Source organism: Cebidichthys violaceus, unplaced genomic scaffold (genome assembly GCF_023349555.1).
Source record: "Cebidichthys violaceus isolate CVI_PGR_0920_01 unplaced genomic scaffold, fCebVio1.0.p SCAF_1, whole genome shotgun sequence".
NCBI lineage: Eukaryota > Metazoa > Chordata > Actinopteri > Perciformes > Stichaeidae > Cebidichthys > Cebidichthys violaceus.
In genome coordinates this window covers 5,582,675-5,599,347 of record NW_027176262.1, presented here as the reverse complement: position 1 = coordinate 5,599,347, position 16,673 = coordinate 5,582,675, and the positions used below count along the sequence as shown (strand labels likewise).

The following is a 16,673-nucleotide window of genomic DNA, read 5'->3' as shown; positions in this document are numbered from 1 at the left end:
AATAAAAAAGGAGATAGAAGTTTGAGTGACTGTAATTTAGCGAGTGGAATTATGGCTCCTGTTGACCAACATTTTTGTTTATTCATTGGCGGGTTACCCTTGCCAAATCCTCATATTCGGGATTTCTAAGAACAAAATACTAATTCTCCTTACTCCCAGTCACAGAGACTCCTCATCCTCACTTGCTGCAGTGTAGAGATGGATGGAGTGTTTTCAGCACAAGAACACCAGAGATACACAAACAATTCCAAATGATGTTGTATTAAATTTGTTATAGAAGCTGGCAAGCTTGAGGCGACTAAATTACAGGATAAATATTTACCTAGGAAGAAACATCTGTACTTCCACCAAGGCCATCTGAGAGAAAAGCCTGCCACATTTTGTTTGAAAGCACTGCCTCTCTGCAAATGACCTTTCGTGGGCGGAGAGAAAAAGCAGGTTGGCCATTCATTCAGTCCTCTTCTTTGTTTTTTTGGGACAGTGGTGACATAATGATAACCCAGCCGTCGCTGGTGTAAAGCCCCGTTCCCTTTATGCTGCCACCTGTGTTGCTCGCACAGGTTCGCCTGCACTCAGGCTTTCAGTGCTGGTTGCTCGTCCTCTGCAGCTTGCTAATGACTTTAACTGTAGGCTTGCAGAGAGAAGAATCCAGCTCTCGATGAAAGACCCCAGTTCTCTAAACCTATAATGCCTCTTCCCAACTATAGCATATATATATATATAGCACTATAGCACTGTAAACAACATTAAAAGACCAACTAAAAAAAACCTGCATTTCAAGGCTTCTATACCTCTAATGGGCCCTCTCACAACCTGTTGCCTCGCTGTTTTCTTCCACATGGTTGCCTGAGTCAAAATGATGAAGGCGACTTTTTGAGCAGCTACAACCTCTTTTCACGTGGAGGGGGAATGGCTGCGAGTGGGCTGTGTGCTAATGCTATTAGTGAGTTGCTGTACAAAGAGAGGTGAACATGCTTCTAAGAACGCCCGACGGAGAATCTATTCCCGGATGTATCCCTATGATCATTGATTTCCTGTGTAGGTAGAACCCACCTTTCCCTCTCTGCCCGATGTCCATCATTATCAGGTAGAGTTCAGCACATCTCCACCTCTGGGAGTGCCTCCACACGGTGTGGTGTGCAGGGTAACCTTATTGTATTTCTCTCTGTCTGCCCCCCTTGCCCCCCCCCCCCACCACCAAAGCATGAAAAGCAATGGCCAGAGGAGGGTGATTTGTATCTGTTGCCCCTGTTCCTTGTCTTAGTTGTCCAGCCTGTAGGCCATCGAGTCACATGGAGCCAGGTGTCAAAAGGAGTAATAGCACAGATCGATGTCAAAGGATGCACCGGCAACAGGGAAGCTTCCTTTTCTCCCACATTTCTGTCTTTCCAACTGAATGGAAACACACCGCCGGGGAATGGTTGGCGGTGGTGAGGTGCGCTGAGCGGTCGGCGGGGTGACATGCAAACATTTTTTTCCCTGTCTTACTGTGCCTGTCTCATGCCCCCAGGCAGAACATGCATCAATAGCATGCAGGTTTGGCTCGTCAATTTGCAGCCATGGCCTTTTTCAAGCACAAGAAGGTTGATTGCGTCTCATTTAGAGCTCTGCTGATCTATTTCCTCACCGCAACACCTTCAGTCAGGAACACTCTCGTCAAAGATTTGAACCATTTATTGCAACAAATGGAAATACAGTTAAACTTGGCGATGATGGCTCCGCTCTTTGAATGCTCCCCGGATTAGCCAGCAGCTACCAAGCCAAAACGGGGAGCACCGAGCAACAACCCCCTCCAAGGGTTTACAGGAATGAGCCAGAAGTACATTTTTTAAATACAATTTCAACCATTTGCCATGAAAGATGGACTCTGAACTAAAAAAAAGGGTGGAGGCTGGGGTGGAGGAGGCAAAGCTTTGCCAGCGGTACGGTCTGTAACAGCGTAGGTGTAGAATGAATCAGTGAGAACGGAGTCATATTTAAATAAACCTCCTTTGAAGTGAGAGTGGGCTGTGATTGGTGTGTGGCCGATTGGAAGCTATGATTCAATTGGCTGGCTGTCAGCTGGTTACAGCTGGGGAAACGTATGACTTCCGTGTCCTGCATGAACTAACTCTATGCCTCATTTTGTGGTAAAATGAATTCAATTGTTGGTTGTGTATAACTTCAATGTCATGACATTCTGAAATAGTCTAATCGTGTTTTTATTCACTGCTGGTTGGATAACATAGGTTACACTATTAAAAACAAGATGAAGCTTTTACAGGTGTTGACGTCATCTATTTCCCCGACGCCACTGAGAAATGTCCAAACTATACTGTACACTGCTGACTGATCTACAGACCAAACTTTGGAAGAGATTACCAGAGTAATCATCGAAATGTGGTTCCTCCAGGAATCAGTTATGAGAATGAATGGATTACATGAAAGTAATTCCAAGCTCAATATCAGAAACTATCCCAAAGCCAAGAAAACAGATTCTGATCTCATTCTGCTGCCGTGTCCTCCGGCTCTCTGCAGCGGTCTAAGTACCTATGAGACTCTCCAGTGCATAAACCACATTCGGTTTATAGCACTGTCAAGGTCACAAGTTCACCTGGATATTTTGCAAGTCTCCCGCTACACGCTTGCTCATGTCGTCCCCCCCCCCCGAATATTTGCGAATCTTGCAACAGTCCCTGGATGCGTTTACACACCACATACATACATAATCATATATACTGAGACAGACTTACACGAACACACACACACAACATAGAATGTAATTCAAGTATCCCAAAATTGTGTTTTGGAGAAGGTTCCAGCCAGTGTTCTCTCTTACAGTAATGATATGGGTGTGCATCTGTCACTCTCTGCCCGTGGCAAGACCCCATCTCCTGGGAGAGAAGGTAACAGGCGGCTAATCAGCTCCCTCTGACATCTTCATTGCAAACACACATGGGCGCTCGGTCGCACACGCACGCACCGATGCCCGAACAAACACAAAGACTGGCAAACACAGCGCAGACAGATAAAAAGGATTAGGGTCTAACAGGCCAGCAGACAACAGGACAGAGGAAGGACATGCTGTGTGTGTGTGTGTGTGTGTGTGTGTGTGCGTGTGTGTGTGTGTGTGTGTGTGTGTGTGTGTGTTAGTGAACTAGAGCTCTCTTTCTCTATCTATCTGTGCGTGCTAGATTATGTCTGTCTCTCTTACCTTACATACACAAACCTGCACGACACACAGTCCAATCTCTCCCTGCTAAACAGACAGCCCCCCCCCCGCCCTGCCTCCATCACTCCTCTGTGATTAACAGACGAGTAACGTCAAATTGCTTATTGACTTGAACAGAGGTTATTTATAACATCAATGTCTAATTCCCCTCAGGCCTCCGCATGCAACATCTTTGTGACAGGTTTATGCTTCAGCTTGTGCACAGGTTTTTGGCAACAAAAGAAAGCATTTACTACCCCGTGCCTGATTTCATTATTTCCTATTAAGCATATGCACAGTGTGCTGCACACAATGGCGCGGCAATAAGAATAGACGCGTGCATTTTTATGACGGTAAATGCAACAGGGTACGATTTACAATTCAATTTTGAGCATTTAGGCGATACGTGTATCCGACGCAGCTACAATAAGCCAAGAATTTGAATAAGCTTCAGTTGTACCGTGCCAACGTTGCTCAAAATGTCAACAAGTGTGGCGGGGGAAAAAAAAAAAAAAACAGCAACGTCCAGGCAGTTTTAATGGTATGATGCGTTGGTGTCACAGGGTTTCCTCAAAGCAAAACAGCGAAAGCACCACAGTAGGTAATTTATCAGTGTGTTAAAAAATAGTTAAATGTCCATTACCGTTATTTAATGTTGGTTGTAAAACGCTTCGCGGTACATTTTACGGACACGAAAGGCTTCTGACGGAGGCTGTTAGACCTGGCTCCACAGGATATTTACAAAATGTTGCTTAGCCCCGTGTCCTGATGATCCCCACTGTGCCGAGCATGCTGCCATGGCAATTAAACAATTTATAAAAAGAACAAGAAAGTTTGTGAAAAGATAGTATTACTTACATTTAAGTTAGTTATACCACTTTTACAAAGGATTTAAGAGGTAATCCAGTTTGGCTAAAGCAGTTTATTGAGCCTTTCCTTTTAGCTTTAGGTAACATGTTCTAAACGGACATGATGGTAAACGCTACAGACTATGACTCAAACACATCACTGCGACTTCTGTTTCGTGATCTGACTGAATAGCTGGACTTGTGTGGTTGGATTCAATGTGTTAAACTGCAATAACAGCAGAGGTTGCATCACTTGATGTGTAGCAGCTCTGGTTTGAACAAAACATTTTTGGCACTGCAGTCAGAAAGGAAGCGAGAGCATTACAACTGGAAGTACCACGACGATGAATGTATTAACATCAAACAAAACATGACCAGATGACCTAAAATCTTTTTTTTTATTGTATTGAAATTAAGTTACACATATTAGGCTTGAATCCTTCAGGAAATGGAAAATCACTGTTGTTGACACAATCAAACAGAATGTAGAAATACCAAGACTCACATCCAATTCACTCTTAACATTAGACAGAATGATGAAATGCAACGGTTTTCCCAGTCTGATTCATACTATTTTATTGCACTCTCTGCCCCGTCAATGGCCCTTTTGTACCCTTTGTGAATATTCTATAAAAGAGGACTCTTCTCTCCAGAGACAAGCATCTGTACTTGGGCCTAGTATCTCTCATTTGAGGGAATATATACCCCAAACGGACACAAAAAGACACACAAAGTCCCCTGACATTCTACAAAATGTCAAAGATAAAGAGAACATTGAACACACATGGTAACCACAAAAGTGCTTTTAAAATTGCACTCTTTTGGAAATTGATAAATTACTTTGTGCCCGTCATTTAGTTTAGTGTGAATGCATGAAGCACTCAAAGCCTATGCTCTTTTTGCTTTTTATTATTATTCCTAATTTCAAACAGAAAAAGGTTCCGCTCAACTACGACATATGCACTAGTACTTCAATCATTCATACTTTCAGAAACTTTCCATACAAATGAATGGGTTGATTGAACAAAATTGAAGTATTCTGGGTATTATTGAACTTTTGAATCTATCTAAAAACGTTTTTAAACATTCAACCATTTTTTGAAACAGAGTAAAATAAATGACCTCAAACTTTCACTATTCATACATAAATTAGCTTCGAAATGACATGACAAAAAAAGTTTCAATTGACTGCCATAGAAACTGACAAAACACTTTTTAAATCAGCTTCTCAGCAACCCATAAAATATTCCACATCTTTTATACACCATTGCTATTATTACATTTTTAAAAAGCAAGCAATCCAGTTTAGCGTCAGATTTTTACATCCAGCATTCACACCACAATTTCTTTAAAAATTGCCTTCTCTAGTTACATCCTGCTATTACCCCTTGAGCATACCAAGTGAATTATTCCATTCAATTTAATCATTTAAAATGAAAACACCAAGACAGCTGGATAATTGGAATAAACATCTGACAAGTTTGCCGAGGGTTAAGACTACCTCTACACCTGTCTACGAAGCTGCCTCTGCACACCTGCTGCCAACTTAGGTGGGATCAGCATTAGGCTGACGTTAGCCCAGTCTAGTCAGACCTAATCCCTGGGCAGAGGGCAAACTATTGGCTATTTTTTTTTCTGGAAGCAGCTTCAGAAATGATGCCCGAGGCAGAGCGGAAGAAGGAATGCCATGAGGTTAAAAAAACATCTCTCTTTTTTGACGTTCTATCTCCCATATAACCCTTCCTGCCTCTTGCTTACCTCTCACCTATTTCCCTGTGCCTGCTTCCTATGCGTGCTTGCACATAATGCACACACACACACACATACACACAAACACGTAAAGTTCACCACTGACAACCAGTGGGCTAAACCTAGCATTTACCTCAGCAGCTGGGTTCACCACCAGCTACAATTACAACCATTAGCATGCTTAATTAACAGATTTGCTGGCAGCTCATGCAGGCTGAGCATGGTTCCCCCTCACTGCCAAAACCACCAGTCCTCCAGAGATCCAACTCCCACACTGCCGTCTCACACAAGGTGGGCAATTTGTGGGAAGGCTGGAAGTGTACCATTGTGCTGATTTTAACCTCATAAGAGACAGATAATATAATATAAATATATATATTTTTTTGCTTGGCCCTCTGTCCCATTTGACCAAGGCTGTGTCTGATGCAGACTGTCGCAGCAGTGTCTTTTGACATGATGTGCACGGCCAAAAAAACTGGCCAAACAATTCTGTGTGAATAAAAACATCAAAGCTGTGTTCCTTCGCTTTGTGGCTCACTTGGGTGAGAGACATTGGCAGCAGCGTCAACTCTGGCACATGTCCGAAACACTTGAATGCTGCCAAGTGGTACCAATAAAGAACCACTTTCTAAAAAGGTCAATCCACCTCATGTTTTAAGAAAGTGAGATTTCTTTTCCTTGAAATTGACTGTCAAACATAAAATCTGCATTTTGTGTCCAAAGTAAGAAACAGTTATTTGTTCTGTTCCCACATGCTGATCATTTTGCTGCTAAACGCTTTGTGTTAAAGCCACACTGACTGCTACGCGAGTGGTAATGTGAAGGCAGGACTGAAGATTGGTTTCAAACAGCAGCCGTTGACCACTGGCAAAAATGCAGCAAACTCCATTAGTGCGTCATAACTGGAGATACGTGGCATTATATTGCACTGAAAATATCATCACAAAGACATCCATCACAGTACCATTTATAAAACTGCATAATGATGGGACTGGAAGTGACGTGAAGGTCTTACACTTTAGTGCGTCTCTTTGTAGGTGACGTCATCCAAACTCCAAAAGTAATACAAACGAAATATATGAAGTAGAGAGAGGGAGGGAAAAAAAATAGAAAGGTGTCATGGCTGGACAATCCTCAGTAAAGTACTTGGGGATAGGGATATAACTTTATACAACAACAATGTAACGCTACAATGATGCTGGAGGAAGGGAAAACCCAATTAGATGTGGGCACTGGTGCACAGTCCTCCGGAGAGGCCGACTGGCTCCGCTAAAAATGTATCATAGTGCTCAGCTTATTAAGATGTCATCTGTGCAAGCTCCGCAGGTTCAGGGTAAATACCCTCACGGCATATTCTTCTGTGGGCACGTCGATCCACCCTGTCGCCACTTCGCAGTCAATGACTCTTTAGCGGCCGTCTCTGGCTGCCTAGAACGCTTCACGAACATCTTGTGTTTTTTTGACCTAATTAGGCTGGAGGGATTTCGCTAAAACATATCCGAGGGGGGCTTTCCACTCGCAACCGGCAATAATAAAGGAACCTGCTGCATAAACCACCCAGACCCTACGCCAGTGCTCTCTGCTTACCTCTCTCTCAACTCTCAAACTTAAAAATGTCATGTCCTTGCTTTTATTTTATTTATTTTTTATGTCAGATGTGCTTGCATGCATTGTAACATTTGAAAGTTGCAGTAAATGTTTGTGGTTAGAGGTCCACTGGGGCCAATGTGCTAAAAGGTTGTATCTTTCAAGACGATCTTTGCAATCTTTTGTGAATCACGTATTGTTTGGTTTTTTTTCGCTTTTATCAGTGCAATGAATACCAGATATAGCAGTAACATTTACTGAGATTCACCATCTTTCCTCTTCACATTGCATTCATCCACATTATGAATACAGATATTGCCAGACTTCATGTTTATAAATCTCTCAATATCTCTTATCCACTAAACGCAACAACAATTTACCATCCAATTAGATTCCTGGCAGAGAAAACACTAGCCTGATGCAGTTATAACATTTGTTGACTGACTTGGTTTCTGCCAACATTTCCACACACACACACACACACACACACACACACACAGATCACACACACACAGATACATATATACATACGCACATATTCATGAGCACTCGTCACACAGGCTGTGTAGACATGTGAACGAGACATCTCCATAACCGGACCAGCTGACCTGAGACTTGCAGAGCTGCTGGTGACTTAAGGGAGAAGGATAATAGAATTTCTCCAGCCGCCTTCCTGTTAATTACAACAGACCTTGGCTCTGAATAAATATGTATTCAGTGGGTACATAAATCTGCATGCATATTGTACACAAGCAAGCCCTGGCCATCCAGAACAATGGTTGGATATGCAGCAGCAAGTAAATCAGAAAAAAAAAAAAAGACAAAATTAATACTAATTTTGTTAAAGGAGATGTGTTGGTAAAGTATTGCGGTTGCTTTTAATCACCACCAAGCCGCAAATGCTAAACACAGATGCAATGACACTTATGTAAGGCACTTATTGTCCGTGGTTAGTTGCTATGCAAAACTTTACGGAGCAATAATGTGACCAGAAATAGACTTAGACAAAGTGTATTTTATTATTCTCCAGTGTTGTTTAGTTGAAAGGCATCTTGTTGACCAACGTTACGGGTGGTTGGAATTTGCAAATAATAAAAGTGTTGCCTATGTCTTCTGTGTTCTTTGCACTTGCGCTTCACAGAGCACAAACAAGGACACTCCGCTGAGTTCAATGAGTTGTTGACAGATGGAAAAAGAAAAACTCAGAATCTTTGTCTGGTTAGCTGCAAGAACCACCAAACAGTTGTCTCGGAAATGTTGAAGCAATATACAGAAGACAGGATCCAACACCATACTGAGGGGATTGAGAGGAGAAACAGAGATCAGCATGTCACTGCCCTGAACTGGTTCATCTATGTATCTACATTGTTAGACTTGGAATGCACATGTACAACAACGCACAAGAATACAAAAACAGAACCCTCTCTCTCACACACACACACACACACACACACACACACATATTCCCCTTTGCTCTGTGGGCCAGGCAACAGCTGTGTTTGGTACAAGTGGAAGAGCAGCTAATGAACCAAACAGAACGCTTGACAATTCACATCTGCTGACACTCTCCAGCTGCTGCCAGCAGGCTGGCCCTCACAGGCCTCCCCAGACCAAGACCTAACGCCAGGGTAAACACCTGGGAGAGACATCACGGACACACACTCGCATCCATATATACACACACACACACACACACACACACTCACACTCACAGATTCCTGAAAATCACCCTTTGAGCGTGATCTCTGCAAAAGCCTGAGAAGGATTTCAGAATAAGTGAGGTCGCGGGGGGTTTTGATGCGGAGGCGGGAGCGAGCTGAATCCATTTGACCACAGTTAACATGAAACGAAGCCGCAAAAGCCGCAAATGAACGGCGATACACCTACTGTCTGCGGCTGCATAAATGACTCGATACATTTTGTCACACGCAGCGTTACCTCGTTATACCCCAGGGCACAACATCCCGTAGCAACGTGCCGCTCGTACCACTATCTATGATACCGCGCCGTGTATTTCACTTCACTGCCTGTGCGTCAGTATGCAAAGAATGTATTTTTAGCCAGGTCTGAATCCTGTTTGAGGAAGCAGCCTTGCAGCCTCTTCCTCAAACAGGTCCCTTAGCTATTGTGATATGGACATTTTTGGATGACTTGACTGCAGGATCATGGACATGGGCATGCATATACGCTTTTATATATATATATATATATATATATATATATATATATATATATATATATATATATATATACATTAGATAGAGGTAGACTGATGCTCCATCTGCCGTGAGACATGATGGAAGCATGGCTGGGACCACGATGCTAAGAAAAGTGCTCTCCTGGGTGCTTGTCGCTGCACTACTCTGTAGCCTCATTTAGTGAGAAATGTCTCACCTGTCCACTGAAACAGGTAACATATATATATATATATATATATATATATATATATAGATATGCTCACACACAGACAGGTCCCATGTGTCTCCCTCCGTCTCCATGCTTCATCTCATGTTTCCTTTGCACGCGCTCACTCACACATTTTGTTCTCACAGAACACTCTTTTGTCATCCTATCCCTCTCCCGCTATATCTACAATTTGCCCGGGATCTTAATGCGGTGAAAAATGGCTCGTCTTTTCTGATTGCATTTGATAACAATTTTTTTTTCAAGGCTCCTCTGGCAGCCGTTGAGGAGCAGTCCCATCAGCAGCTGTAGGTAATTAGCCACTATCGCTAGCTCTTTTGGCTCAACCGCCGCTGCTTCCCTTGGCCCAGTCGCTTCTAAGTATAACTTATTGGATTGTCGAGATAAACGAGGGCTGGCAAATAAGTGAGCAAGAGAAGGAGAGAGATGATAAGGGGTTCAAGGAGGAAGCAGGCAGAGGAGAAAAAGAAAATGCTGCAGAAGTATCAGGTCCTTGGTCATGACAAAATCATTTTTTTTTGTGATTACTATTTTACTTTCTTTCGACAATTGTGTGTTGACCGTGGTCAAATGGATTCAATTTACTCCCACCATGAATAGCTTGTGACCTTTTCCTAACTTCTCAAAATATGTCTTTTTTTTTTTTTGATTGATTAAATAGCACACAATAGAACACCCTTCCCTTTTTTTCCCCAACAATATTGGAGTGAATAGCTAAACCCAAGCCCTAGACGACTTGGGCATCATTTGCTGTTCACCAATAAGGTGCCGATAGTTGCTGACCACACGGGGAAAAAATGTGACTGAATAACTGTGATAAAAAATAATAATAAATAAATAAACACAAGGCAATCACAGAGAACAGAACGCCTCGTCAAGGACAAGCAGTGAGCGATAACACATGGAACACTCTTTTGTCCCCCATTGATTAATTCCAGGTCCTCCGCGCTGTACACTGGATACAGTGTCATCAGCATGCTCTATGTTAATGGAACTTTCACCAGGGTTGCACGAATCTGCTCTGAATAGAGAGCTGTTGGATTGTGATATGAGATTAACTGTTTTGGCAATCAAAAGCATTTGTTTGCTTTTTATCCTTCTTTCTGCTGGAGATACTGCATCTATCTTTAAAACCCCAGAGATGTTCTACTGACGTGGTAAAACATAATCACTTCTTTTCCTCATAATTGCAATGTCAATATTGTCACAGCCATTAATTGTGCGTTTGAAGTTAAACTGTAGAGTCTGATTTAGGAATGTCTTTTTATTTTAATGTAAAAGGGAGTGAAACAGAACCAGGACATACTTCAGCCGGTCACCAAATGAAATGGTCTCACATCGATGGTCAGAGGACAGTTCACTTAAGGCAGGGGAATAAATCCTGCTTCTCTGGAATGATGGTTCTTCAGAAGACTTGCCGACCAGCCACTAAACAATAGTTATATGACCTAAAATATTTTGGTTGCACGTGTTTATCAAATCGCAGGGTCCTTGAGAAAATGAAGAGGCGGTTGAAAGCAACGGAAATTATTAACATAAAAAAAGAAAGAAAAGAAAATCATAGATTTAAATGGTATCATGTTGCATTGCAAAGTTTGGCACCTGTGTGCGTACACGACCCAAAGCAATTACTCCCATGTCTGAAATGTTCAGTGTGTGCTAAGTGATCAGCAGGTACTGCTCATGATCTAATGATATTTTCTATTTTCATCACACTTTACTCAAACTTGTACATGAACTCAACCTTCCTTTTTTGTGAGATCTTCATCCTAATAACTTGAAAATGAACTTAATTGTTACATAAATTCCAGGTAAAGTGAAATCTGAGATTGTTTCCAAACAAAATATTTTGCATGTTAGAAAATATTTGTTAGAAAACATGCGTAACGACTGTGAACTATGTAATGAATACTAAATTGTGGATTCAAACTGTTTTTTGCACCATTTTTGCTACCAAGTCATCGTCCATGCTCTTTTCTGGTGCGCATGAGAACGTGAGAACGTGCGCATGACAACGTGCTGCATGCCAGTTAAACTCACGTCACAGGCTGTTGCGGCGCTCACTCTGGCTCTAAATAATTTTGAGCACCACGGGCAGTATCAGATTTGTATTATGGCCCTCCACAGGCGAATGAAAGCATACAGCAGAAGGGAACAGAAACTACATTATATTCCCATGTCGCTAAAGCGTCAACAAGATTTGATCTATTTTGAACATCTTTATGTGATGTTTGTGCCAGGACTTCACCGTATTGAAATTTGTTGTTTTTTTTTCTTTTGCTCTGGAAGAAAGCGAACGCAGAAGAGAAGCTTTTGGAAGCACATGTTCTACCATCCTACATGAATCATACCTACACTCTCCCACTGAATTAAGGAGCCGTTTTACTTCAGAGCTTGAAAGTAATCCAGCAGTGATACGCCTATCACTTTGACTGCTTTTTGCTACAGACGTCACAGCAACATTTCTCATTAGATAAACCGCCATGCCGGGTGTTCAGGACAAATGGGCTGCAACGGCTGCTGCTTTTCTAACAGTAAAGTTCAAATACACTGCAAGTAATGACAATATCAATGGAACGCAAGCTGATACATTGTTAATGGTACAACGATTGCCGTATCCAGTGTACGCAACATGCATATTTTACATTATCTCCACAGGAGGGTTTAGTATAAACTGCAGGGCAAAGCAAACTGACTGTATGCCTCCTCTTGCGTATTTCACTGGAAGGGGATGAACCATATGTTACAGCTATGTATTTAACGAGGCAAGGAGCAGGAATATAAAATTCAACAAAGTCTTCAGCAGGTTTGCCGACAGGTGTTTTCGTGCTAATTGAATTGAATATGCTAGCAGGCTCATTGGTGTCAAAAGCAAACAATCCCCCGGTGACTGTGATTCAGTCAAGGTGAATGGTATAAATCGTTTTCGAGAGGATAACATTTTGGTCCAACCAGAGTCCTTGTGACGCCTACACACACACACACACACACACACACACACACACACACACACACACCAATCTTTTGCCACATCTGAGCTGGAAAGTGTGTTTTTCTGTGTGTGCTCACAGGAAGCTTTTTTTTTTAAATTTGTATTTATTTTTTTGCACAAGATAAAAGAAAGCAAACAAAGAAGTTACAGGCAGCACTCAAACGCTGCTAACCAGTGTGTGATTTGCAATTCGTGTATTGACCTTCACATGTCAAATAGGCATTCATCAGAGAGAATAACATTCCTCCGCTCGCAATGTGTGTGTGTGTTTGTCAGAAAAAAGGGAGAATTTATGGTGTGCTACTGTTTATTTTTCTTAGGTTGCAGCTGTCATTGACTATTAAACATATACTGACAAAAACAGAGTCTGATCAGAGAGTGGGAGTAGGAAATAAAATAGTTTTTAGCCTTTTAAATGAGAACGATTTCTGTGCGCTATAAGAGCTAAAATAACGTGGATTGGATCATTACTATGTCAATTTAAAATCATTGCATTTCACCTTTCCCTTCATCTCCAGCAGCATTACAAAGTATGGATTTTTTGCTTCCTTGTTGACAATCCGGAACTTTCTCTCTATAAATACCCCGTGTTCCTAGTCGCTGTTTCATCTCCTATCCGTCTATGGATGAACCGAATATCAGATGCTTGTGAATGACAAACTGCCTCTTCAATGCAATTTGTCATAAATCACATAAATAAGGGTGTGCTCCCCTGTGCCACACTTGACAGGTAAGAGACGGATTGTGGATGCCGCAGGGGTAGCATCAAATGAAGCCCCCCATTAGTTCTAGGGTACAGATATTCAAATCAATAACTCGCTCTTGTAAAAGGAATCAACCTCCTTCCCTTGAGGTCCAGACCTGTCAGCTAATGACACTTCTATTTGTTTACCATGTCACTTTGGGATCACGCTTTTGCTCTTTTTCCATACACCTGCTATGAACCCTCACCAGCACAGTGCATTATGTGTGACCCTTTGAGGCTGCTGTTTGGGTTTTTGAGTAGAAACCATTTCATTATATCTTAATGTGCCTAATCATTGCAGTTTTTATAAAGTACATGTATTTGTCTAGTTGATTGACATAAATTAATCAACAATAAATGAACAAATCATTTAAGTATGACACGTTTTCAGACACGAGTATGTGCCTTTTTCTGTTTTTTTATCATTAGAAAAACAATTATTATACATTAGTACATACACCTAATACACCTACATTACTATAGGTTCCAAATATGTCTGACATAGAGTTTAGGTTAAATTATAGCACAAGGTGTAGCTGATGCAGACCTGTCTCCTACTAAACTTCTTGGTTAGATTTACTGAAACAACTATTACCAAACTGAAGAGACAAAACAAAAGTGCTTGGTTAGGTTCAGGCAACAAAAGTATGTTTCTGACCCATCCAGAAGCTACTGGACTTCTGCCGACTCATTTGATAGTTATTTGTGATACCTCAGAAGGAAACAGAATATGTTTCCATTAAAACGTAATCAACAATGCGGTTTCGTTGAATGGGGATGTAACTTTTAGGCAACCAGGCAGAGCTGATGACAAAAAATGCGTTACAGGTTTAACACTGAGACTAAACACTTGATTTGTGAGCTTCATTTGTCATCAGCGACCAGTCATGACAGTGTTAATCTGGTGATCTTGATGTAAAATACCCAAGAAATAGCTGACTGCACCAGAGGCCAAGATGCTGACCACTGCAAAGGCCTCATTATCTTAAATGAATCGTGTCACACTGTCAGGAGGAGTTGATAAATGGGCTAAAGCATGACATTTAGAATAACAAATTTATCTTCATGTTGGGGAAAAAAAAGCCCATGGAATTCCAAAGGAAGCAATCCTGCTGTGTTCAGATCTTGTGAAGCGGTTGAAGTACAAAGACTAGAGGGATAAAAAAACCAACAACAACATGAAATCAGAGTGGGTTGTGACTGATTGTTTTTGAGTAATATTTCCACACACTGTGTTAGATCCTCCAGGCCCGCTGCACTGCATCTGGCCAAAGACAAAGCTAATCGCGGAGGACGGTGATGTGAGGGATTGCAGTGGATGGGCCCACCGCAGGGCAGCTAGGCTCACGCTGGGTGTGATGTCTGTGTGTGTGTGTGTGTGTAAATGTGTGCGTGTGTGCGCGCTGCTTCGATCATGAGCTCAGTGCGGGGGTCATTGCACAAACATCACAGGGGCTTACCTCAAACTCTGTATCTTGTGTGTGTGTGTGTGTGTGTGTGTGTGTGTGTGTGTGTGGCTTGTTTGTTTTCTTTTGCTTTGTGTGTAAGTGGCCGGATGTATTGGTGTCTGCAAGCTTTGCTTTAAAAGCGAAGACCACCCAAAGCTGCGATTGCTTTGCCAGGCATAAAAGATACTTTTGCCAATTTTCTGTGGCTGACTGTTCATAAGACAAACAACATTAGTCATCCTCGACAGTTGCTGCTATCACTATAATTTAATGCTATTCCGAATAAAGTGGCCAACATTGTCTCATCTTTTTATAAGACGTATATTTGTTTACGAACATCCGTTATGCGAGTTGACAAGATCACTAGTTCATTGCACGCTGTATTTTGTATGGAGGGCTGAACTCCAGCTTCCGACGAGCCTCGTCTGAATTGCAGGGCTCTGGAATTGGAATAGACCCAAGCTATTTTAATTCAATCATGTCTTTTTTTTTTCTCTTCCTTTTCCGCCACCATGCTTCTCTTGTACTTCAGCATCAATATGTATTTCATTTCTCAGGAAGTGTTTGAATTTTTAGAGAGCTCTTGGGATAATGGCTAAGGATTCAATTCACTCTGGGCTCATTTAGCACAGTAAAGAGCGAAAGAAGCTTTGCCGCATTTTTTAAAACTGACACAGAATACAGTTGGTAAGAGGGCTCTGCGTGGACCTAGTCTTTGATATCACCGACTCCATGGTGAAGGATAGAGACAAACGCTTCCAAGCATCTCCGGTGAGTGAATGCTGAGCAAGGTTGTACTGCTGTGGACCGTCACTGTTTTAGAAGAATGGGATGGGGGGGGGGGGGGGGGGGGGTTAGTCATTTGCCAACTTTTGACACCACAAGGAGGCATTGTCAAACATAAGGGAGAATATTGAATATGTGTAGGTGAGAGCGAAAGTGAGAAAAAGAGCAGGCTGCTGGGTCCTCTGTACTCTGGAAAACAGGAAAAGTAGTGGAGGTTGTGAATAACAAATTAATTAGAAATGGGAGCAAGATAGCGATGGATGAGAGGCCCGACGGACAGGGTCCGGGGAAAAAAAAGCCAATCACGGAGCAGTGGGCTGTGAGCCCCATCTATTATGTGGGGACTGACAAGTTACCAGCAGTCAGAGCAAGAGCTGCACTTAATAAATCAAAGCTGACAACTCCTCCTTGGCCCTATCTCAAGTACAGCTTTCCCACTTCCCCTTCCCCAGCTTCCATTAAGCTTCACCTTCTGTGGGTACCAGTTCCACCGCTGCCCACCTTCCAAGGGCTTTGCAAGCATTGGATTTGTTATTTCCCTGGTTGTTTCGAAAAATATGTATTCCATACTGGATTAAACGGTGGCAGTGCCAGTCTCAGGGTTTTCAAGTTTGGGCAAAACAAGTTGTTGAACCATGTGACCTGTAAGGTTGGGCAAATCACTGAAAAGAAACTTCTCTTATTTGCTTTTTAGAAACGGTATTTCTAAGATTGTCTTTTATTACCCATGGTAGACTACAATATAAATGGGGTTTGCTACATTGTTTAAAACAATGGATTTCATTTAGCAATAATGACGGAGACATGAATGACAATTCAGCACACTTTTTCTCTGATTGACAACTGAATCCTCACGTAATAATGAAATTGCGATAAGGAGAGAGCGTGGGCATTTCTATAGCCC

At 42.0% G+C, this 16,673-nt stretch overlaps 1 protein-coding gene across 12 annotated transcripts in view; it reads right to left on the bottom strand.

Moving 5' to 3' along the window:
- Nucleotides 1–16,673, bottom strand: part of kirrel3b (kirre like nephrin family adhesion molecule 3b) — a 154,911-nt gene that overhangs the window by 98,557 nt on the left and 39,681 nt on the right. The window lies entirely within an intron of this gene.